At 41.9% G+C, this 24,391-nt stretch overlaps 1 protein-coding gene across 1 annotated transcript in view; it reads right to left on the reverse strand.

Annotated features, from left to right (window-relative positions):
• STK38L (serine/threonine kinase 38 like) overlaps positions 1-24,391 on the reverse strand; it is a 58,252-nt gene that overhangs the window by 31,381 nt on the left and 2,480 nt on the right. The window lies entirely within an intron of this gene.

Raw genomic sequence — 24,391 nt, forward strand, 5'->3', positions numbered from 1 at the left:
AGCAACCTGTGGCCCGTCAGGGTAATCTGCTGGTGGGCCATGAGACAGAGTTTACGTTGACCATCCACATGCACAGCTGTCCGCAGCTCCCAGTGGCCACAGTTCACCATTTCCGGCCAATGGGAGTTGCAGAAAGTGGCGTGGGCCAAAGGGACATGCTGGCCACCGCTTCCCGCAGCTCCCATTGGCCGGAAAAGGCCAATCGCGGCCACCGGGAGCTGTGGGCGGCTGTGCCTGCGGACGGTCAATGTAAACACTGTCTGGCAGCCCGCCAGCAGATTACCCTGAGGGGCTGCGTGCGGCCTGCGGCAGCAGGTTGCTCGCCACTGCTCTATACTATTGAAAGATATGATTTCACATTTTTGAGTGAAATAAAAGATATAGGACCTGATCCAAAGTCCACTGAAGTCAACGGAAAGACTCCCACTGACTTCAATGAACTTTGAATCAGACCCATTAAGAATTAATCTTATTCTGGTGACCTGGGAAATATTAACTGCTAAAGTATTGTTACCCACAAGTTTAGTTAGCAGATCAGTAAAACTTTTCAAACGCTCCCTTTTGGGACACTGACCAGCATGGAAAAAAAATTATATCCCTACATAATTCATGTTTGACAATAGCACCATCCTTCAAAGCCTCTAATTTTGTTTCCTCTTCTACTTTTAAGTAGCAACTTTTACAGACAGGTATAACAAATCAGATGCTTAACACATACACTTTTCCTTCCTTGATAATATTTCCATATAGGTCCTTACTGATATCTTAAGAATGTGTTTTCACAACCGTCTAAATTTAACAGAAGGGAAAATGAAACCCAAAACTTCAGTACATAGTAATGAGAGGATTAGTTCACTACCATTTCCTTTATCCTTAAATGTTCATTTACTTTACTTATTTACCCCATTACCCAGATACTCTCTAAGTATCTACATGGGGAACAAATATTGAGTAATGTGTTCTTCAATCTAGTAGATAAATGTATAAAACAATCCAATGGCTGGAAGTTGAAGCTAGACAAATACAGACTGGACATAAGGCATACATTTAGGACGGTGCGGGTAATTAACTACTGGAACAACATACTAAGGGTCGTGGTGGATTCTCCATCACTGACAATTTTTAAATCAAGATAGGATGTTTTTCTAAAAGATCTGCTCCAGGAATTATTTTGGGGGAAGTTCTATGCTTATGTTAGCCAGGAGGTCAGACTAGATGATCACAATGGTCCCTTGGAATCTATGAATCTACAAACCATTTGTCATTATTTTCCAGTATGTATTAAGCTATCTGTAACTAGGTTCACATGAGTTTTACTATCTTGAGCTAGAGAATGAATTACGTTTGTTCTATCTGAGTGAACACCAAGCAATGCAGAGTAAAATTAGTTCTCTCAGAACAGGCTTTACTATTTAAACATGAAAAGCACTCAAATGTTTTGGCCATTTTAAGTAATTCTTGCCCTCCCTGTGGAATGTCCATAATAAGTCACCTATTATAACCACTTACAGTTAAAACCAGATATAGCTCCATGACTCGTCTGGCCACAGCTAATACATCAAAACAGTGGACACTCCCAACATCTGAACTCTAAGACTCTGAAAAAAAATCTGCAGAAGGTATTCATAGACATGTAGAAATGAGAGATGAAAAAGACCTATTAGACAGATCATTCAATCCATCAGACACTGCAGCTCTGTTAATGGAGACACTGCGAATTCTCAGAATACTGAGAATGAGAGCCTAGAAAAGAACTAGGAATTTAACCAGTTAAATTTATCCAAATGCCCATCTGTTGTGTTCAGCATGGAAAAAGTAATTGTTCTGTGAGTAAGGCCACATCTACACTAGTGAGCTTACAGTGGCACAGCTATACGGATGTAGCTGCACCGCTGTAAGATCGGTCATGTGGCCGCTCTATGCCGACAGGAGAGAGCTTTCCCATCAACATAACAAAACCACCTCCATGAGCAGTAATAGCGCTGAGCACACTGCCACTTAGGCCGGCGAAATCTGTGTCACTCAGGAGTGTGGGGTTTTTTTTCATACCCCCGAGTGACATAAGTTTTGCCAACATAAGTGGGAGTGTAGACATGGCGTTAGATTTTAGAAAAACTTTAGTAAGCATCTAAAACAATGGGCCAAATTAAGAGGGGATCTGTAAGATAATGTAACTTAGATCCCCTTACATTCAGACAGACTCCTAGAGCTACATATATCCTGTCTACCCAAGTGTAACAGGGGGGTCTTATCTAGACTAGGAAAAAAGGTGTTTTGAGTTAGATACCAGGATTTAAATCAGACCTCAATACCTAGAGTAGCCACAGTTTAACACTGTCACAGCTAACTGTATCAACCATGAGCAGCTAGATCTAGGTGAAAAGTGTTATCATCCTATATCTAGCCTACAAAAAAGTTGAGGTTTGTAAATACTAAACATACTCTCACCTGCTTTTCCTCATCTACAGGACATACCCTTCATTAAACCACAATCAGCTAACATGGTTGTGGTGGCGGAAAACTGTATATATTCTAGGTGTTGATTCAAAAGACCTCTTTTGATAGCAACATTATTTAAAAAAAAAAAGCACCTTTTTTCTAGTCAAAACAGGCACAGAGTACAAATGAGTTCTAAGGGAGTTTGTCTGAACTCAGGGAGGACTAAGTAATACCACCTTATTCACTGCCTTTGAATTTGGCCCAAGGAAATTAATTTTCTTTTTCATTACAACACACTACCAGTAATGATAAGGAAATATTCCCAAATATGGAATATAAACTGAATATTGGAGTTCTGTTGCACTTAAGGATTTCCTGCTATTCAACTAAGTACAGCAGCAGCAACCTCCTGAAAACAACAGCCTGTGATTCACTGCTATTCTACTTTCAACAAGCAGCAAGCAGAAGGACTGACAAATGCAAATTCATTTCCCCAACAGGAAAACATACTGGGCGGGTAAAAGCTAGGTACAAAAAAAGGTTAATCTCTCATCTAGCTCAAGTAGAAAAGAAACATTTGACTCAAAACACCTCAGTATTTGTTTTGGTTAGCAGTGGAGATGGTGGTTATCTAAAGTTTAGAAACACTAAACTACCAATAAGATCGCTTCAGTACCTAAACATTTAACAATACATACATATTGCAATTATAGCCTCTATATTCCACTATCAGTAGCGGTTTTCTCTATTCCCATGACAACAGTACAATTTTGAGACATCATGTATCCAATACATACAAAGCTTTACTGTTCTGCTGAAGTCTTACCAAGCTCAGTCTCTTCAGAGCTTTTCTCCTGACAAATTATTTTCAAAAAGAAAGTATTTGCTCTTTGATTGGACAGGGGGCACTAAGATTTCAAAATGCTTTGCAGATATTAATGAATAATTGCCGTGAGATAGGTAAGGATTATTATCCCCATTCTAGAAAGAAGGAATCTGGGAATGTGGCATCTATGCTGTACCACCACCGCGGGTCATAAAGAAGGGCCACCATGACAGGGAATAGAATAAAAGGTCCTGATTTTCAGAGGTGCTGAGCACCCATATTTCAGCCAACTATAATGGGAGCTGTGTATTCTCAGGAAAATCAGGATGATGGCATCTTGACTTCCAATCCTGGGCTGTGTTAACGTGTCTCTCTCAAAGGTTACTGTAAGTTTTGAAACAAATTTAATTTTGTTTAGAAATTTCATTATTTTTGGCAAGCAAGGAAAATTATGTAGCACTTTTTCTAGAAGATAAATACAGTTGTGTGCACTGAAACTGCATGTCACACATCACCTTAGTTTATGATATTTTTTCCTCCTTGTCATAGGACTCATCTTGGACTCCACCTGAAGTACAAAATATGGGTAGTCAAACTCCTTTTAACTGGGTTTGAAAACAGTGAATTGCTCTCTGGCCCAAAGCACTTAAGCGTGTGCTTAACCTTAGGCTGGTGCTTATGTCCAACCCTATTCAGCAAAATACTTATTTTAAGCTCCACTGAATTCACTAGGACTTTAAGCACACGCTTAAACATTTTGCTGCAAAATCTGGGCCATGAAATAATTAAGAAAAAAGCAAGATCAACTCTTCAGAGGCCTCTCACAAACTTGCTCTTTCTTAATTAATTATTGCGTTTCTGGTTCTAAGGAAAACAACACATTTCTTTTTAGACCTTCCTTCAAAAAGAATGTACCACTTCTCACCATGAATAAACTGTGGGAAAGTATCTAAAAATATATATATTTTTTACACAGATAACCTTTCTGAGCCTGTGATACCATCATGGTGAAAAGACATCACCTAACAGAGTGTGGGGTTTCTATGTACAAGACTATAAAAATAATAGTAAAAATAGTAAGAGAAGTGGCTTCTGATAAGGGAGTTTTATGGAAAATGGCCTGATACTGGAATTCCATTCTACCCGTGATCCAACAGAGCTCAAATCTGTTGATCTTCAGGGCATGCTGCAAAGACCACATATTTTCTAAGGAGTTCAGGGAGGCAGGAGCACAAGCAGGACTGGGATTTATGGTCTGAGAAGGGTATTGTTGGAGCTTGATTTTCACTTTTTGGTTCAATATTTCTGTTGTGGAGGTTAAAAGACCACTGAATTTATTCTTGTTTGTATGGTTGCATTTTTAATGTATCCAAAGTCTTCCAAGTCTTGGACAGGCACTTTCAAATCATATAAAATAAAATAAATGCAATAAATACACATGGTAAATCTACGCTAGCAAAGGAGAGGAGCTCTAAAGGAGAAGCAAAGTAGAAACTGGATGAGTTGCTTGGGCCTGTTTTATGCAGGTGGTCAGATTAGATGATCTAATGGTCATTTCTGGCTTTAAAAATCTATGAATGCAGCTAGAACTGTGTTGCTGGGACCTGGTTCAATTCCCACTGCTGACAGATTCTTTTCTGATTCTGATTTTTGGAGTAGGAGCCAGTCAGTGGATAAAGCAGATGCTGTGTGGAGCAGGAGCCTGCTGGAGAGAGGAGATGTGGGACACACACAAATGACTGAAAGAACCAGGGCTGCCCAGAGGATTCAGGGGGCCTGGGGTCTTCGGCGGTGGAATTGCCACCAAAGACCCGGCACTTCGGCGGCGGGTCCCGGAGCAGAAGGACCCCCCGCCGCCGAAGAGCCGGAGCGGAAGAAGCTCCAGGGGCCTGGGCCTTGCGAGAGTTTTCCTGGACCCCCAGAGCGAGTGAAGGACCCCGCTCCAGGAGTCCTGGAAAAATCTTGTGGGGGCCCCTGTGGGGCCCGGGGCAAATTGCCCCACTTGTCCCCCCCCTCCCGGGCGGCCCTGGAAAGAACCTTCCAAGTGCCTGGAGCCATGGAGGTGGATGTGGTGGGTAGAGTTCCTTCCCACCCCCTCACATACAGCCAGGTTCAGCCCACCCATGCCGCAGAAGAAAGATTATTTCAGGAAGGGACCATGAGACTAGCAGCAAGGTCCCTACAGCAATAAAGACTGCTGCAAAGGGAAAACATTTCCATCCTGTGTTAGTATCAGGTAACTCTAGAGTATAAAATCAAGGGCAATACTATTCTAATTTTGCACTCTGCTTGTGATGCTGAGTGTAGCTACAGTGCTATGCTACTGTCTGTCAAAGACACTCTTCAGCAAGGTGTCACAGGCTCAGAAAAGTAAATGGACTCCAACTTTATTTTCAGATCTATTTCAGAGAATCCAAGGGCATCCCCAGCAAGGTGTGTGTTTTACCTCTGAGCTCTCCGATGCTCGGACTGAGAGAAATCTTATTCTATTCTATATAGCTTCTTATACTGCTCTCATGACTGTAGTATCTGAGTGCATTAAGTAACATGATAACACATCTGCCACACATTTGTTCTCTCATCCTTCCCCCAGGGACAGAAGTGTGTGCAGTGGAGTGTTTTGTTTTGACTTTTTTTAATACATGCACAGACACACACATTGCTATATGAAGAGGAATACTTGTGGCACCTTAGAGACTAACACATTTTTGTTAGTCTCTAAGGTGCCACAAGTACTCCTGTTCTTTTTGTGGATACAGACTAACACGGCTGCTACTCTGAAACCTGTCACATTGCTATATGTTTATATTGGAGCAGACAGGTCAAAAAGGGCAAAGCTATGTCCATGCTATAAGAGTGACAGCAGCAAAGCTGCAGCATTGCCACTATAGTACAGATGCTTCCTGGGTCAATGGAAGGGGTTTTTCCATCAGCATGGTTAACAGACTTCTCTGAGAGTCAGTAGATAGGTTGACGGAAGAATTCTTCCATCAACCTAGCTGTGTCTACAGTGAGGGTTAGGTCGACCTAAATACTGAGCTTGAGGCACGACATTTTTCATGGCCTTGAACAACATAGCTAGGTTGATCTAATTTTTAAGTGTACACCTAGCCTTAGCGGGGAAGGTGCTAAAGTTTGTGATGGGCCTTTGTTTCTGTGGGACTTCATTCCAGTCTTGTGCTTGCCCTGGAGACAGCTCAGTCAAATGGGTGGCGTTTTCCTTTATATTAAACTCTACCACTCAATACTTCAATGAAACTGTTTCCCCGTTAAATGACTGCTGCATGCCAATGTGTGGGCAAGTACAAACAACATGAACAAACTGCCCAATGACGATTAGATACATTCTGTTTAAATGTGGTGTGATGGAGCAAGGCCGGATGGCTACAGGAAAGTACTGAGGAGCAGGTATGTTAGCTCCAGGCTAAGCAAATCCCTAGTACCATGGGAACCAAAATGGCAGTTGCTCCAGGCTAATCAAGGCACCTGGGGCCAATTAAGAACTTTCTAGAAGGCACCGGAGAGAGCTACATTGATTGGAGCACCTGCAGCCAATCAGGACAGGATAATCAAGGCACCTGGTATAAAAAGGGGAGCTCACGCCAGTCGGGGGGAGCAGGAGACACAAGGAACTAAGAGGGGGTACTACTGGAGGATTGAGGAAAACACCATACAATCAAGCAGCATCAGACACCAGGAGGATCCTGTGGTGAGGATAAAGAAGGTGTTTGAAGGAGGCTATGGGGAAGTAGCCCAGGGAGCTGTAGCGGTCAAGCAGCAGTTACAAGTAGCACTATAGAGACTGCTGCAATTCACAGGGCCCTGGGCTGGAACCCGGAGTAGAGGGCGGGCCTGGGTTCCCCCCTAGCCCCGCTACTCCTAATCAGACATAGGAGTAGTTGATCCAGACTATGGGTTTCATCCAAGGGGAAAACCACTGAGGGGAAGAAATCCGCCAATAAGCGCAGGACCTACTAGAGGAGAGGAGGAACTTTGCCACAGTGGGTATTCACCCACGAAAGCTCATGCTCCAAAACATCTGTTAGTCTATAAGGTGCCACAGGACTCTTTGCTGCTCATTCTGTTTAAACCAACTTTTGCCTGCTCGCTGTGCAGAGGAGCATGTTAAAAGGCTTTGAAAACATAGTAAGATTATTAATACATTCCCATGTCCCTCTAGTTCAAACTATAGTAACAAGGGAGACCATTCTTTTGATTAACCTTGTATTCAGTGAGATCAATCATATTTAAAAATTAGAGACAGTCTCCTAGATGATGTCTCATATATTGTACCTCTCCATATTACTGATGAGCTGTTACATATAGTTATTTATCAATAATGGCCACTTTTACAAAGCCTAAAAAAGCTTTCTAGCATGTGTTGCTTAGTTCCTGCATGCTGTTCAGAGTCTACACATGGACAAGCCAGATCAAACAGTGGTGCTGACATGGGGCAGAAGCCTCCTCCATGCATTCAGGGCTGACATTTCTTATGTTTTGATCTGGGCAGTTTGATCATACAACCTAGTGTTTGCTAGCCAGCTTGTCACTAACAAAAGCGATGTCTGGAAGAATATATATGTTTGACTTAAGACACAACAGCAGGAATGTCCAACCCCAATGGCCTTCTTCACCTCTTCTTACACATTCGTTATCCTGGCAAACCTCCCATTGTCTTTAATAGGAGATTTACCTGCAAAGGTAGTACTGAATACGTCATCTACTGGTGATAAAGTTGGACAATCCCTACTGCAAAAACAAACACACATGCCTGGGTCCTGGCTGCTGATACTAGCATTTAAGAAATGAACAACTGAAAAGTTAGCCCTGTTTTAGATGCATATTATGCATGTGCAAAGAGAGAGGATGCTTCTGTGGTTAAGACAGAGGAAACTGTATTAAGTAACTTTGAAGATTTGGGTTCTATTTCAACTCTGTCAAGGATTCCCTGTGTGACTTTAGGCAAAACACTTATGCTGTGCCTCAGTTTACCGATGTGTAAAATAGGGATACCAGTTCTCTACCTCACAGGAACATTATTAATGAATCCATTTTATAAGTTCTTAAAATGATTTATAGTATTTAAATTGGTTGAAAACTCATTTCTCTCTTGGAGCGCTGGGTTAAATGTTTTAGCGTGTATCCTGCAATGGGACCCAAATGGGTGAACCCACCAGATCTGACTGCAGTGACTGGAAGCTATTATTAGTATGCCTATTCCATCTGAGTCATCATTGTATATATTGGTGCATATTTGTGTCTTTTTTGATAGTGTGAGAGAAACAATTATGATACTTTACTCTGAAAAGTGTGTATTACGTAGGTGCCCCGAGCACAGGATGAGCACATATTTTGGTTTCATAAAGTGAAACAAAGAAAAGATGACAAAAGGAAAAGAACTTCTCTGAATATTAACAATTTAATGCGAGTGACCAGTTAGGTTTGGCAATAACATTTCCCAATGTGGTTATTTTTTCCCTTGGCTAAAAGCAAAATGTTGCCACTAGGAGTTCAGTAGAATATATTTAACTGAATGTCTCTCTAATCAACGTTTCCATATTCTTTTACTCATATGCAAACAGTGTCAGATACTTTAAATCAGCTCTCTTTAAAAATATTGCCAAATGCATGACACCTGGATATTTTTCAAGTTTCCTTGTAAAGATATCAGAGTAACTAGATCAGATATATAGTTTGCTGCAAATTTTTTTTAAATGGTGAGAGCGAGCATTTTTATTTCACAACACAGAACCTAGCACCATTTTCCCTTTATGCATTATGAAGTAACAAGCCACATTATCAAAGATAAAGAAAACGTTAAGGCTGATAGTGTGGAGCTGCTCCAAAATCAGGGTCAAGCCGTATGACTTCTTTATGTTTATGATTATTCCTAGATGATAAAAAGGAGTGCTGGAATTATAACTTTTACTAAAAACTATTTTAAAAGGGCTCTTGTGGTCAAAAGAGCGATTGCGTGAAAGTAGCACTTATTTACTCAACCAATCAACTCCCCATTTGTATTCAGAGGCCAATCTGCTTAGTCTAGAGGCAAAAATACGTTTTCACTAATATGTACCATCTTCGCCCTTGGATATCAAGACAGCTATAGGAAAGGGAGCTGGATTTTATTCTAATCATGCATCCTCAGACAGTGGTGGTGGAACATTTTTTATAGTGGGGGTGCTGAAAGACTTTGAACAAAACTGTAACCCCCTTTATATAATGAAAACCACTTCAAGCCAGGGGGTACTGCTGCACCCCCAGCAACCCTAGTTCCAGCACCCCTGTCCTCAGACTAACTATAAAAGCAGAGAAGCAGCTGCTGCGGTGGCAGCTCCCTAGAGGGAAGGGTGTGTCTTCTCCCTTCTCAGCTTGTTGAAAGTTGAAAAGGTCTCTGGTGGTTGTTACTGAGTGTTCCGAGTTGCTTTGTTCTTGTTTTGAATATTCTTTGTGTTAAAGTCAGAAAGGTACTTTAACTGAACTATAGTTTGGGGGTTTATTTTACCTCCTCAGTGGCAGATGTTTTTAATTTCTTTAGAATCTTCCATCCAAAAATCTCAAAGCACATTGCAAATACACTGCTACCTCGATATAACGCCACCAGATATAACACGAATTTGGATATAACACGGTAAAGCAGTGGTCGGGGGGGGGGGGGGGGCCCGGGGCTGCGTACTCCGGTGGATCAAAGCAAGTTCAATATAACACAGTTTCACCTATAACGTGGTAAGATTTTTTTGGCTCCCAAGGACAGCGTTATATCGAGGTAGAGGTGTATTAACTAACACAGCCATACAGCACATCCCTTATATGGGTGGGTCAGTAGTATTATCCACATTTCGCTACTCAGGAAACTGACCTTGAGAGGGCTAAATCCTGTAGTTAACAGAACTCTGTGGATTTCAAACAGGTGTAAATTAGGACAGGATTTGGCCAGAGACACCTGTATCACACAGGATAGCTGTAGCAGAGCTGGGAATGCCCACTCCCCTGTCTTCATGATAGAAAGCCAATACTGGGCATATATACAGTGCTTACCATCTGTAGAGATCAAAGCATTTCACATTGGAGGATAAAGATCTCTATTCTCATTTAATAGATGGGGAAACTGAGATACAGCAAAATTAAGTGAATTAGCCAAAATCATGGTGTGAGCCTAGAGTTCAAGACCCAATCTCTAGTTTTCTTTCCATGTATTTATGTTTTGTATACAGTGCCATCGTCACATGGCCATACTTTGTCCAAGTCATTATACATACAACACAGAGAGCCTATTTTAAATCTTGGTAGGAGGAAAGGAAAAAGTTTTATTTGAAGATCTTTAAAACAAAAACAAAAAATAATCAAGCAAAATACGTAATTTATCAAAACTACATAGTCAGCAAAGGAAGAGTTGAGAAACTGAATCTCTAATCCCAGATGTCACCAGCTGCTCACAACTAAGAACTGAAAGGTCAACATTTGAACCTTTGGGAGAGGCAAGCTATTTCTCTGGAAAGATATCTGCATGTTCTCATAATGAAACATGTTTGAAAAGTGAAGATTGTGCACTTAAGGGAAAAAAAACCCAAACTCTAAGTATCTATGGTTGCTCATAAGATTTAGCATTCAAAACTAAGAGATAGGAAAAAAAAGCTCTATACAGTTTAAATAAGAGAAGATTGAACAAAACAAACCAACCAATCAAAACAAAAAATCAACCACTTAAATGAAGACTGAGCTAGATTCTTCATGAGTACAAGTGCATTAATTCCAGGGGAGTATCATCTGCTTCTATCACTGGTGTCTCTTGGGCTCAGAAGTTTTAGTAACTGTTATTACGAAGCAGATTCTGATGCTCTTCCAGAGACAGTTAAGAACATTCCAACTACATCATGTACCACATACAGTCTCTGAATTAACAAGATTTTGTTTGCAACTGCAGTGATATTTTCTCAAAGTTATGCCAACAGAATATCAAAGGAAAAAGGAACATTGTTCAAAATCATTTTTTGGGCAGCAGCAAAGCAGTGCATGTACACTGCACAGAACAGCTGGGACTTCACAGCAGCCTTGCCTTCACTGGCTTTTTTCCTGGAAAATTTTAATCCAAACTCACATCAAACAGTTAAATGACTATTTTTAACTTGTACTTCACTTTAGAATATTGGGTAATTTTAAGAGGAACCAGATGGCAACAGATTCAGAACCTGAATGCACAGGTCATGTAATAAACTAGACTATTTCTCTTCCTTCCCCACTGACTGAAATGGATCTTTGATTTTAGTTTGTTAGAAATTCAACTAAATTGCAAGTACTACAAGTACAATTCAGATCAATGGTGGGAAACCTACGGCCGGCAGGGTAATCCACTGGCGGGCCGCCAGACAGTTTGTTTACATTTGCACAGCCACCCGCAGCTCGCAGTGGCCGCGGTTCACTGTTTTTAGCCAATGGGAGCTGCGGGAAGCAGCACAGGCTGAGGGATGTAGTGGCCGCCACTCCCATTGGCCAGGAACGGCAAACAGCAGCCACTGGGAGCTGCAGGTGGCCATGCAAATGGAAACAAACTGTCTGGTGGCCCGCCAGCAGATTAGCCTGATGGGCTGCGTGAGGCCCGCAGGATGCAGGTTGTCCACCACTGATTCAGATCAATGTTGGTGGAACTTGATCATTGGTATTGAACTCTAACATGGACGTTCTTTGGCTGAAATGACAAAAGCTTATTAGCATGATTAATCTTAGTGCAGTTGGCTTTGTTAAGCAGATAGAGATATACTGAGGAGAACAGCGAGAATGAGTGTCCTATGAGGAGGGTTTCAGTCCTTTTGAATGTTGGGTGTTTAGTGAACTGCTCCTAAATTAGGTGAATTAATTAATTATGGCTATGAAATTTGCTACTGCAAAAGGCAGCTTGAGGCTCTTAAAGGGCAAATAAGAATTGTATTTCTAATGTAAAAAAAAGGGGGAGAGGCAGAAAAAGTAATTTAAAAAGATTTCCTTTCAAGGCTCTCTTTATATTTCATACACAAACAAAAAGATCATTTGAATCCTTTGCATGTCATTTTTTAAAAGTAACATGCAATCAAAATACAGATTATTTCCTTTGTCAAAAAGCTCTTGTTCCAATCCTGTTCCCACTGAAGTCAATGAAAATTTTGTCAGATTTTAACGTGAGCAGGATTGTGCCCTATATCAACAGACCAGACGTTTTTCTGGGAAACAGCAATTCTCTTTGAGCAACTAACCTGAGCCACACAGGACTTTTGGAGGTGTGAAAAAACAACAGGTATTTCTCCCTCTTCCCCCCCCCCCAGTGTTTTTAAAATATTTTCTTCTGCTTCTTTAGTAAATACTCATTTAGAGCTTGTCTACACTACTGCTTAGGTCAATGTAATTTACATCACCCAGGGATGTGCAAAAGCCACCCCCCGGGCAACACAATGTACATCAACCTAAGTGCTGTCCACACCACTGCTAAGTTGATGGGAGATACTCTCCTGCCAACATAGCTTCCGCCTCTCATTAAGATGGAGTAATGCCAACAGGAGAGCGCTCTGTCGGCATACTGCATCTTCACCAGAGATATTAGAATGTAATGAATGCAGTTTCCCCTTAAAATAATATTAGCTAGCTAAATTTTGCATAATTTAAATAGGAGTTTGAGGGGAAAAAAAAAAGATTCCCTTGGCCTTTTCTCCCCCACCCCCGTCAAACACATAGCATATTATATTCTTTTCTTTTAAAGTGGGTAGAAAACTCAAGAAAAAGCATAGGCAGGTGCCGAAGTTGATTCATTCCATGTATATGGAAAGTCTACTTATTGTAAGTGACTTCATCTTGTAAATCAGATGTTTTGTTGACAAGATGATCACCACCCTTGAATACAAGGAAGCTGCACCCAAAGTACAAATTCAATCATTCCAGACAGGAGTCTGACCTTCCATCCAAGACAAATATGGAATTTAATCTGTACTGCACTGACTGTGGTTTATTAGTTTGCAATATCTGGAAATCATTTACTTTACCATTCGAAGTGTTACTTAACCGATCTTTTTGCAGTAAAACCCAGCCCTGCTGCCTTGGCAGCAAAGGGCAAGGGGGAAAAAACATTTAGATTTTCCTCAGTCATTGCAGAATCTCACCCGGCATACTTCAACTGCAGACAAGGCAGATCTATATAAACACTGTAGCTCTCTCCTCTAGTATATTCTAACCACTCCGCATAAGAGTACAATACTTTTTCAATGTCCATTGTCCAGCAGCAGTTTTTAAAGATGACATTTTAGAAGTCTATGGCTAGACTGCTTTTCACAAAAAAAAGCATTTAGATTATGGAGACAAGAAAACATTGTTATTTTTAGGTTAAAGCAGTGGTGCCCAAACTTTTCCTCTCTCCCCACCCCCCACTGCCTGTAATGGAATGTGCCCGGGCCCCTGCACCCCCTGCTGGGAGCGGAGTTGGGCTGAGCCAAGGCTAGGAGTGGGGCCAGGGCAGGGGCCGGGAGCGGAGCTATGGCTGCAGCTGCAGCCAGGGAATGGGGCCAGAGCAGAGCTGAGTGGTGCTCCCTCACCGCCACCAGTGGGGACTGGCTAGCACCCCACTACACCTCCCTGGACATTCCTCTACACCCACCTAGGGGGGCAGGGACCACTGGACTAAAGGAATGTCCTCACCCTGACTATGTGTGGTGGTCCTTTGTTCTGGCTGGCTGGGAGAAAATGGGCAGGAACCAGGTGGGGTAGGCAGGGAGGTTAGGTTAAAGTGTCACAACTAAGTAACTGAAAAATGTGGCAGGTCAGGGTAATCCACTGGCAGGCCGCGAGACAGTTTGTTTACATTTGCACAGCCGCCCACAGCTCCTAGCGGCTGCGTTTCGCCGTTCCTGGGGGAGCTGCGGGAAGCGGTGGCCAGCACGTCCCTGACAGTGTCAAGTCAAATTTGACCCAAAATTTCATAGAAAGGTTTCAATGAAATTTTTGAAAAAGAGAGAGTTCCAACAATTTTTTTTTAAAAGCAAATAACTCTTTCCTTGCAATGTCTGCTACCCAAAAGCTGTACTGTACTGCACTGAATTCTAGTGCTTAAAAACCAGAACGTTAAACTGATTAGAACGGGACTGTAAACAAAAGTGAAATTGGCTATTTTCCTTTCATTGCCAGATCTGATAAAAGTAAACTGTATAAATCATGAAAAATAAATTAATTTTTAAATTGTTACAATAATTTAATTTTTTTTGAATTTTTATATCTGGCTAATTATGCCTCCTCTTTTTTTTTCCTTTTCCCATTTCTGACTCTCCAAAGTTTATAAAATCCTTTCAATCAGCTAGTGGACAATGGTTACAGTGTTATATCAGGCTAAATGGCACTTCATTATTTTTAAAATGGAAAATGTGTGAATATATTTGATTGTATCCCACTCTCTTCCTTGTAAATCACTGATAGATTTGTTTTGATGCCCGCACTCTGAGAAGACTTATGCAAGTACACATTAACTTTAAACCATCTCAATAGGGCCACTGGGAGTGTAACAAAGTTCCATGTTTACCAAAACTAAAAAGTAATAGAAAGTCATCCTGAAATAAAGAAGAAATGGCTTGTTTATATAAAACATTTATTTTAATACAAGTCCATTTTATATTATTCATTCCCAATGAAACTAAGTCACATGGTTAAAGTGAAATGAGTGTTTGAAAGACGGGGTCTTAGGCAGTAACCTCTCAGGGTAGGGGCAGTGTCTCTGAATGTGTTTTAACAGCACTTAACACAATGGGGCTTGATCCCATAGTATAAAATAATAAATCAAGGCATAGTATTTATACCACACTCCTTGCTGTGATATCCAAGCATCTCAATAGGAGTAGTAAGAGGCCTTGGGTGAAATCCTGCCCCTATCTGAAGTTGGTGGGAGTTTTGCCATTAACTTAATCAGGTCTAGAATTTCATCCCATATGCAGAGCTCCCACTGAAGTTATGGGAGATTAATATGCAAAGGGTTTAAGGGATCAAATTGATTAGTAGGTGAAGCTTTTGATACGGACTCCCACAGTATTCTTGCCAGCAAGTTAAAAAAGTATGGATTGGATGAATGGACTATAAGGTGGATAGAAAGCTGGCTAGATTGTTGGGCTCAACGGGTCACAATCAACAGCTCTATGTCTAGCTGGCAGCCGGTATCAAGAGGAGTGCCCCAGGGGTCGGTCCTGGGGCTGGTTTTGTTCAACATCTTTATTAATGATCTGGATGATTGGATTAATTGCACCCTCAGCAAGTTTGCAGATGACACTAAGTTGGGGAGAGAGGTAGAGATGATGGAGGGTAGGGATAGGGTCCAGAGTGACCTAGACAAATTGGAGGATTGGGCCAAAAGAAATTTGATGAGGTTCAACCAAGGACACGTGCAGAATTCTGCACTCAGGAAGGAAGAATCCTGTGCACCACTACAGCCTGGAGACTGACTGGCTAAGCAGTTCTGCAGAAAAGGACCTGGGGATTAGTGGATGAGAAGCTGGATAGGAGTCAGCAGTGTGCCCTTGTTGCCAAGAAGGCCAACGGCATATTGGGCTGTATTAGTAGGAGCACTGCCACCAGATTGAGGGAAGTGATTATTCCCCTCTATTCAGCACTGGTGAGGCCACACCTGGAGTATTGCGTCCAGTTTTGGTCCTCCCACTACAGAAGGGATGTGGACAAACTGGAGAGAGTCTAACAGAGGGCAACAAAAATGATTAGGGGGTGGGGCACATGACTTACGAGGAGAGGCTGAGGGAACTGGGGTTATTTAGTCTGCAGAAGAGAAGAGTAAGGGGGGATTTGATAGCAGCCTTCAATTTCCTGAAGGGGGGTTCCAAAGAGGATGGAGCTAGGCTGTTCTCAGTGGTGGCAAATGACAAAACAAGAAGCAATGGTCTCAATTGCAATGAGGGAGGTCTAGGTTGGATATTAGGAAAAACTATTTCACTAGGAGGGTGGTGAAGCACTGGAATGGGTTACCTAGGGAGGTGGTGGAATCTCCATCCTTAAAGATTTTTAAGGCCTGGCTTGACAAAGCTTTGGCTGGGATGATTTAGTTGGTGTTGGTCCTGCTTTGAGCAGGGAATTGGACTAGCTGACTTCCTGAGGTCTCTTCCAACCCTAATATTCTATGAAGATATTATAATCCTAAATTGGACAACTCCCTCCCTCTGTATATATTCACACAAGTTTTTGCAAAATTTAAGTAAAAATTTTAATCCCATTAATTTTGTTTTCCTATACAGCGGTTATTACATAAGAACGTTCATAGTGGGTCAGATCAATGGCCAATCTAGCCCAATATTCAGTCTTCTGAGAGCAGCCAATGCCAGAACCTTCAGATGTAATGAAGAGAACCTGGCAGTTTTGAGCCATCTATCCCGTCATCCAGTCCCAGTTTCTCACAGTTGGAGTTTTAGGGACACCTGGAGCATAGATTGCATCCTTCACCAAACTGAAAAACAGCCATTGATGGACCTATGCTCCCTAAACGTATCTAATTATTTTTTGGACGCAGTTTATACTTTTGGCCTTCACAACTTCCTCTGGCAATGAGCTCTGCAGGTTGGCTGAGTTGTGTGAAGTACTACTTCACACAATGTTAGTTTTAAACCTAATGCCTATTAATTTCATTGGGTGACACCTAGTTCTTGTGTTATGTAAATGAGTAAATAACACATCCCTATTCACCTTCTCCATACCAGTCTTGATTTTATAGACCTCTGTCATATCCCTCCTTAGTCATCTTTATCTAAGCTGAACAGTCCCAGTCTTTTTATTCTCTGCTAGTATAGAAGCTGTTCCATACCTATAATCATTTCTGTTGCCCTTCTCTATGCCTTTTCCAATTCTAATCTACACTTTTTGAGATGGGGTGACCAGAACTACATGCTGAATTAAAGGTGTGGATGTACCATGGATTTATATAGCAGCATTATGACATTTTCTGTTTTATTATCTATCCCTTTCCTAATGGGTCCTAACATCCTGTGGGCTTTTATTTTTTTGGCAGATGAATGTTTTCAGAAAACAATCCATGATGATTCTAAGATCCCCCTCTTGAATGGTAACAGCTAATTTAGACACTATCATTTTGTATGTATAATTGGGATATTTTTATTTTCTAATGTGCATTACTTTGCACTTTTCACTAAAACTGCCACATCACTTGGAATCTTTACCCACTCCTGCATTCCTTACACACCTGGAGCTCCAGGTAACATCCGTGTGTTCCTTCCTGTGCAAGGAATGCAAGATCAGGCCCCTTATTGTGCACAGTTAGCTGTAATTAGAGCTGACTGTAAAGTAGTCAGTAGGTACTACAAAAAGATTTAGTAATTTTTTAAAAAAATTGTGCAAAATGTTTCCAAGGTCATTGACTTGTCAACAAAAAAGATTCAATTATTTTCCTGTCTTTTTTCAGTAATAAAAGGGAAATAAGAGAAATGGGGGAAAGTGGAGAAAAACAGGAGGAGCCAAGATCCTCTCTCATGCCCCTCTGAAAACAATTTAAAAAAATCCTGACTATTTGGAGGGGTTAGGTGGGGGAAGTTCCTCTCCCCACCCCAAGCAAAAAACTGCTAAAGGTTTCGTTTTGAAAAAACAGTTGTCATTTTAAAAAGTTTTAAACAAAAGAAATTAAATCAGTTCCAACCACAATGCTTTTTTGGGGGGTGGGGCGGGCCTCAAACATTTCTATTAAGGCACATGTTTTGTCTGTTTAAATCCTTGCACTCCTACCAGCATAATATAGAAGAGATATCACCCAGGTTTAAAGCTTATATAAAGAAAAAAGATACTGTTTGTAACAACCTTTCTTCTACTCTAAATTCTACATAGTAGTTTAAAATTCCTCCTTTTGCTGAAAAGTATTGTAGGAGATGCAATATTTCCTAAATTTATTGTAGCTAAGCCCTTAGTTTTAACTGGCGGCTAACATAGTCAAGTTTTGTGTAATTCTACCTTAATTATTTGTGGGGGAATTCTGTGCCACTGCGCATGCACAGAATTCATGTCCCCCACATATTTCTTTGCTTCCCTGCAGAAAATCAAGGGAAAGCAAAGGGAAGCCACAAGAGCCATCACACACCCTTGCCCTGCAGCGCGGGCGCATTGTTTCAGGCACCCAGAGCAGCCAGTGGAGAGTTCAATCACCGGGCGGGGGAAGAGGGCTGGAGATGCTGCAGCTGGTGGCTCCTACCCTGCACCAGGCTCAGCGGGGGGGGGGGGGGAGACAATGGGATGTCCTCTTCCCCTGAAAGGAGCAGTCGAGGCCAGGTCAGACCCACCCCAGAAAACTCCCCAGCTGCAGGAAGCTCCACACCCCCACCCCTTCCTGCACCCATTGTTCTTCAGTCACAAGGGAGGGGTCATTTTACGGGGCGATGCTCCCCAATTCACCCGACTCCCCTGCATCCAGACCCCCCTCTGAGCCCTTCCCCACTGCATCCAGACCCTCCCCCCTGCACCCAGTCCACCCCGCTAAACCCCCAGCACTCAACCCCCCTCCCTGACAAATCTAACCCCCCGCACCTGGGCCACATTGAGTCCCCCAAATCCAGATGCCCCCAATGAACTCCAATCAGCTGCATCTGTACCTCCCTCACCAAGCCCTCTTCCCCCAACACCCAGACACCCCTCACACCCAGACCCTCCTCTGCTGAGCCCTAACCACTTTTATCTGGACCTCTCTGCACCCAGACACCCCCCCAATAGCCCCTGTGCATCCAGATTCCCCCTGACCCAGACCCCCCACTGAGCTGCTCACACTCAGACTGCCCCACACAGAGACCTCTCATCCCACACCTGGATCCCCCCACACTAAGCCCCTCCACACTTGGATCTTGCTGGACTGAGCCTACTTGTCCCCTGCCTGGATTGGGGGCCATGGCTGGGCATGTCCAAGAGAGTCCGTCTCTCTTGCTTACTGACTTGGTGCACCTGGCATGGAGAGGCAGAGCCCAGGGTACTTCTGGAGCAGGCCTGGCCATTGTGCTGTGTCAAGGTTGGGTGCAGCCTTATTGCTGAGTCTGTTCAGGTGAAGGAGGGGGCAGCTCCACGGTGATCTCCCACCTCTGTGCAGCCAGTGGCCTGTGCTCCCCACTGCCATGTTTAAACCTCCACATTTATTTATTGACAAATAAAATTTGCAGAACTTTAAAATATTGTGTGCAGAATTTTTTTTTCCATAGAATTTTTAATTATTTGGCACAGAATTCCTCAGGAGTATTAACTTAATGATAGTTATAGTATTGCGGTTCAGATGGAGAATACATTTAACTGCAATACTGTACGTTTCTTCTAAACAGGGACCACTCTGTCAGAACTACTATAAATTCATGTTTTACTTCTTCCTATCAAAGTCTGCCTAACTTTTCATTATTAATTGTAATTAATCTTCAAATGTAAGTGTGTCCACTAGGAACTGTACAGACACTTCAGGATGGCCCCCGTCCAAGGAGATCACCGTTTTTATTAATCTTAGTATCACTATTTTACTTCAAGTTTGCCCAATTACTATTCTTAATTATCCAAAATATAATAATCTATGAAGAGACTGCTAGTGGTGTTTTGAACTGTTTGTAATGAGGGAAGGCACATGCTGGGTTGTTTTCCAAACTACCTTGCAACTGAGAAACTGGCTCACCATATCCAAACTTTTTATACAGTCATATCAGTTGAGTTGAAATGCTTCCATAGGAAGTGTTACAGAAATGCAAATTACCATTCTTATATTCTAAATGAAGTCTCCTTTCCCATCAACTGAAGCACCTGAATATCTTCTGAGGGAGGAGAGGGAGAGTACCACACAAAATTAATGATGTACAGCAGAACTTCATTAAGCCAAATACCTTATAACAAGTTTGCATAGACAAATGGCAGTCTATCCCATTGCTCAAGAACGATTTGAGAGCAGAGGTCTTAATGAGATCACATACATTAAGACTTACTGATTATTGTACAAATAATGAATTTACAATGGTTCTTCACTGCTGAGGCAGCCATGCCTAATGGTAAGAGCAAAAAAAGACCACAAGACTTTACCTTAAATGACACTTAAAACTAGCTCTAAATGACTGTTTGCTATTTTTATTTTATATTTTTTGTATACCTGAATGTCTGAGAGATTCCCTCCCACAAACACACATTTTAAAGCAGGCTTGCTCAGGCTTTTTTATAAAGTTATAGTAGAAACCAAGAGCCATACTGTGAAGAATTTCAAGTGGTGAAAGAAACAAATGATTTTAAATAGCAAAGTCGAAGCTTAATTTAGCAAGTTTCTTTAGACACAAAAAACCTTTCAATTTACAGAAGTGCTATACGACAGGTCAGTCATGAGGAACGCTGTGCCAGCTGTTCAATCAGAACGTTTTACCACCACAGCTGGGCAACCGAGACAGTACAAAAAAAACCTAGTGACAAACGTGTATGTGCAGGATGTTGCAAAAGGGTGAAGCTAGTGATGAAAATTCCTTCTTCCCTTCCCCCGTTAACTTCTCTTAACAGTGTGAACGCAGCTGAACACACACTGCTTTCTAGGACATGCAGCTACGGTGACCAGACAGCAAATGTGAAAAACTGGGACAGGAGTTGGGGGGGGGGTAATAGGAGCCTATATAAGAAAAAGACCCCAAAAAAATCAGACTGTCCCTATAAAATTGGGACATCTGGTCACCTTACATGCAGCTACTGTAAGTCCTGAGGTAAAAGACACCAGCCCTAGGAAATAATTCCTTCAGCGTGTATTTGCTACACAAACATCTGCAAACTAAGAGTCACAACTGCACTAAATAGTAACTTGGGTTAACAGTTGGGCATTACATAGTAACAGCAAACTCTTTCATTGGTGTCCGATTGCTCGGTATCCAGTAGAAAAGCTCATTTTCATCTTTTAAAAATCTCTGACTTTTCAGTGACAGACTACTGTGCTGGGTAAATTACATTTTCAGCATAGAACTACCACTCTCACACAGACTTTGTTCTGACTCTTCTGCAACTGTGGCTGATAAAAATGTTCATACGTTATACTGTGTCACCTTTTGACTGTGTTCGCTTATTCTCCTCTCCTGCTTTGCCGAGCTCTAAATAACACCAAGCACAAGTTGTAGAGCCTAGCAGTGCAGCATGGTGGCCTTTAACCTCAAGAAATGGTGAACCTACCGTTGGAATGATTTTATCCAAAGAGCTATGAATGAAAGCAGTCCCCACCCTGCCTGCTAAAACTAATTACATTTTTAGGTGGGACAGACAATTCTTTCACTATTAGACTGATGTTTGGCTCAGGTTGCAGTAACTCCCTGATCAGGCTCCAGGCTGGGGCTAGGTTTCACAACTGTTTATTTTTAATAAAACGTTACTTTGTGAGGCGCTCTCTCCCACCCTAGTCTTATAAATCTCAAGAGGGAGGTTTCGACTTAAGATCCACCATTTCTACCTAGCTAGTATGGCTGGGGCATTTCCTCCTTCCAATACTCTCCCACCTTGCCTTGCAGAGAGAGTGTAGTGGGAAGAATTCTTAAACCTGATGATTCCTCCTGTCTTCTCTCCTTTGGGGGGAAGTTCAGTGCTGGTTGTGTGATTCCCTTTAAGGAATGTCCCTGGTTGACTCAGGCAAGAACCAGACTTGCTAGGAGACAATAGGCATACTTGTGCCTTCCCCTGACATCATCTCCAAGCCCGTAAATGCCATACATGGCAACCAGGGGAGGCGGAATCCCAGAGTCAAGCTTGGGAAATGATAGGGGAGCTGTGTGGCCATGTAAGCTGTACGTGGCCAGCTTGTGGAAAGCCCATCTCCCCTGTAACTGTTCTGTGATATGCAAAAGTAACTGTGGTAATAAGGGGGGCCCTTTCATGGCAGTGTAAGCACTTGTCCACCACAGGGTGGTGTGGTAAGGCTTAGTGAGTTAGTGCTGGTAACGTGCTTTGAGGATGAAAGTGCTATGTAGCAATAGTATTATAATAGTGTTACCTGGTGATTGACTCAGACCTTTAGCAACAATATTAAGTTCAGCTCCATTAATTTTCTAAAAATCAGATGTTAATTCATACGCAGTGCTGCCAGATAACACAAACTAAAATGTGAAACCTGCAGGAAAGATCAGCCTCATTAAGCAATCCCTCAAAATCATTGGGCTCAATTACCTCCATGAGTTGCACCAGCAGAACCCAGGCCTTGCACCCCTGGGAGCAGAAAGTCCACTCAGATGTAGCAGCAAAGGCTTCCATCTGCAACCCCTTCTCCTCTGGTAGGGGCCCAGAATTAGCTCACATAGTTCCTGAATTGGCTGGGTGTCTACCAGAGATTCAGCACATCTCCTGGACAGCTGCCATCTGCTGTGTTACTACGGAATCCAAGATGGAATTTAAGCCTGAGCATCCCATTGGGTGAAACGTCTTCCCTCATCCTCTGGTGCAGCTGCCTCTAAGGGGGATGTGCTGCAATTTGCAATAATGGGAGTGAATCTGGCCCATTTAAGTACACTTCTCCTCAACCTTTGTTAGCAGGCCTTCTTCTTCAAGAAACTGATATTTGCTGGTTTGAATTTATAAGGAGGATATATTTCCCCACAAATTAAGCAGTATCTGTATTAGCTTAAGCATCATTCCACTGCAATGGCTCAGAAAAAGTTATCAAGCAAACAACTTATTGTCTGACCACATCTCTCTAATGGGCAGTTTCAGATGTTTTAAAACAAGGTTTGATATGGCATGATAGGAAATGATCCATATTCATGCATAAAATACGACATTAAATACCACAGTCACTAATTTTAATGCTTCATGAACTGACCAAATATTTGTAAGTGGTACACTAACAGCTCAGTTTATTTCTCTATCCTTTGTTTTACTGTTATTCTTGGAGGAAAAAAGTGTTCTTTTGGAGAGAAGTGTGCAGGTGCAGGAGCACAAGTACTGGGACTACCAAAAGTTACTCTTTAAAGCTACAGAGACATCATATTTGCCACATCAGATCAAAGCACCTAATCTAATATCCTATCTAGAGCAACATCCAAAATTCAGTGCTTCAATGGCAGATGAACACCCCTCTCCTCAAAAATACACTAGAACTTCAGCTTATGCCCTGAACTATGAGATTTGATTACCATCACTGTTGTTTTAATTTGCATAGCTAAAATAGGTTTCAGAGTAGCAGCCGTGTTAGTCTGTATCCGCAAAAAGAACAGGATGCATCCGAAGAAGTGGGCGGTAACCCACGAAAGCTTATGCTCAAATAAATTTGTTAGTCTCTAAGGTGCCACAAGTACTCCTGTTCTTTTTATAGCTAAGATAGTACTGATGAAGATGTAGCTATCCAGCCCTTTAAAAAATCCTGCCACAATGCATCATAAAGAATTAAACTTCAGTTAGTTATTTACCAACTCCATATTTTTATAGTACTGTAACACAATTACCGTTGATGGCAGGTCTTTTCCAAATGTAGCTGTACATTACAATGAGTAAGGAATGAGAGACGATTAAGTGATTTTGTGTACAATAGTATGTTTGATTTATGTCAACTATCATTACCCTACGATACACAAAGCCTCTTCTGGGGGAATAAAACTGAACAATTTACCATATCATTACAGCTTACTCTTTATGTTGATGAATACTGTATTTAAAGAAGTAATTCTTTTTATCATCATTTACAGGCTTATCATACATCTGTCATCATACAATTTCAGAAGTTTATCAACCAGCTTCACATTTAAATAATCTCCCTACATTTGAGAGGGAATAAAGCATGGTCATTAACCAAATAAATATGGACAGAATAAAAAGTTAGGGACAATTAAAAAAAACAACCACCACCACCAACCAAATGGGCCCAATCCTCCCTGCTGGATAAAACCCATTGGGTTAGATGGTTCATACCTAACTCATGTGAGAGAGAAGTCACACCCCCGCAGTTCACCATTTACTCCAGTGGGCACAGGATCAGACCCTCAGTGCTCACCAATGTAAGGGTTGAACAACCAGGCCTATGATGGATGATGTTATCGGGGTCCAGACTGCATACCCTGCTTGGATCACACTATCCCTGTTGTATGCTTACACGGGCATGATCCAAAAGCATTGAAAGTCAATAGGAGTTTTACCATTGACCTCCATTTTCTTTGGATCAGG

Source organism: Mauremys reevesii, linkage group 1 (genome assembly GCF_016161935.1).
Source record: "Mauremys reevesii isolate NIE-2019 linkage group 1, ASM1616193v1, whole genome shotgun sequence".
Classification (NCBI taxonomy): domain Eukaryota; kingdom Metazoa; phylum Chordata; order Testudines; family Geoemydidae; genus Mauremys; species Mauremys reevesii.